This window comes from Galeopterus variegatus, unplaced genomic scaffold, assembly GCF_000696425.1.
Source record: "Galeopterus variegatus unplaced genomic scaffold, G_variegatus-3.0.2 Scaffold1044, whole genome shotgun sequence".
In the NCBI taxonomy this organism is placed as follows: Eukaryota; Metazoa; Chordata; class Mammalia; order Dermoptera; family Cynocephalidae; genus Galeopterus; species Galeopterus variegatus.
In genome coordinates, this window is record NW_007727155.1 from 311323 (window position 1) to 313525 (window position 2203).

Here is a 2203-nt window from a genome sequence, read left to right on the forward strand (position 1 = left end):
TCCCTATATGGGATCCGAACCCGTGGCCTTGGTGTTATCAGCACCGCACTCTCCCGAGTGACACGGGCGGCCCACCACCAGTCATCTTAAAAAAAAAAAAAAAGCCCTTCAAACCACGCCCCTGACCACCATTTTTAATCCACTCGCTATGGCACAGTCTTACAATCCAATCACCTCTTCAAGGCTCCACCTTTCAATTACCATAATAGGATTTCCCACCCTCAACAGTTACAGTGGAGATTAAGTTTTGGGGGGACATTCGATCCAAGGTAAGGTGGGGATGCACCTATTTCTAGGAGGAGGAATCTGTGGGATTTATCAGATCTTCAACGGGGTCCTGGCTTCCCCCAGAGACTAAGAAGCCCTGAGGTAGGTTTCTTCTGGCTTTAGATGCTGTGGGAAAAATAGAATAATTTGGTCAGTCTTCCTCGACTTAGGTCCGGTTGGGGGTTGTGCAGCACATTTCTTGTAAACAAGTTGTGTGTGGGTGGAGTTAGTGTGCATGTGCGCCCATGTATCTTTTTAGTTTGTTGCTATTGTGTCTTCTTCAGTTTGTGAAGCAGGCTGGCCAGCAGAGCTCGTGTCTAAAAGTAGAGCATGTTTACTCTGCTGGCAGCTGCTCAGTTTTTCTTTGGACTTTGCCAGTAGCAGTTGAGTTTCTGAGTTTCTCTTTGGACTGCCTAGGTATTAGATGTGTGTGTGCTGAATAAAGACTATTTCTACTTCAACCAAGGCTCTGTGGACCTTTTTTCTGGTTACCTAGCTCATAGACCTGCATGTGAAGGGTTTGTGAATGGGCTCGAGGGGACTGTGAGCTCCAGACCCAGCCCTAGCTCTACAGATGCTCAGATGTCTTGCAGCCACGGGTCAGTATAATCTTGGTGGTTCATGATCAGACTATGCGGAATGCCATCCTCCATCCCTCTGTCCTTCTCTGTGCCCCAGGAGGCTGCCCTACATGGGCCACATCAACGGGTTCCCTGCCTCTGGTTTCCGGGTGAGTTTGGCTAATGGAAGGGACCAGCAGACCAACAGGAGATTGGCAGGAGGGAGGAAAGTGAGGTCACCGTGGCAGACAGTGTCCCTCAACCACAGTCCACAACATCCCAAGGTCCCTCTCTCTCATTCCTGATTCTGGTATCTGGTCTCCATCTGGTATCTTCTCTATTGCTCTGTGTCCCCCAAGTTTTATGTGCTAAAAACTTAGCCCCCACACCTCCTTTATTCCTACCCCTGGTCACTACAATGTCCTGGCACATATTAGTCCATTTCTGTTGCTTATAACAAAATACCTAACACTGGGTGATTTACAAACAGAACAAAATTTATTGCTTACAGTTTCTGAGGCTGGGAAGACCAAAGTCCATCTGGTGGTGGTGACAGTGACCCAGGGGTCTCACATTGCAAAATGGTGGAAGCAGAGAGAACAGAGAGAGAGCAGAGTAACCTCCTCAGTCACTCTCCTTTTAAAGCCCTCAGAACCACACCCCTGACCACCGTTTTTAATCCATTCACTACTGCAGGGTCCTACAATCCAATCACCTCTTCAAGGCTCCACCTTTCAGTTACCATAATAGGATTTCCCACCCTCTTAACAGTCATAGTGGGGGCTAAGTTTCAAGTACCTAAAATTTGGGGGACACAATTCAAGCTTCAATGAGCTTTGGGGGGACATAATTCAATCCACTACACAGCGGTTCCTGATCCCTGCCCATGCTCATGTAAACTATCCCTGCATAAATAAACCCTCATGGAATTGTCTTAATCTGAATGTGCCACCTGTTTTCTGCTGAGATCTGAGAGATACAAGTCATGAAGACAACCTACAATCAAATAAAAAATAGTGACTTGGGGATTACCACATAGACCCTGGAGCGGAGCAGAACGGAATGTCAGGGCCGTGGTGACAGGAGACAGTAAACCCTGTGTGTGTCTTGGGTGATCGGAGTCACTCTCGGATGCTCTGCTTGATTGTCCATAACATGAAAGCTGCCTGAAAGGTCACCAACTTCTCTCTGGTCCTGACTCCTACAACATCCATTCCTGAGGGCAGCAGCATATTGCGTGTTTAGATTGTAACTTTATTTCACTTACCACCGAGCAAGTGATAAAAAATGTTTAGTGATGACACCCAGTGAGGGTGAGGGAAAGGCACCCCCAGCCTTTTCTGGGACACGACTTACTATAGCCTTTGTGGAAAGTA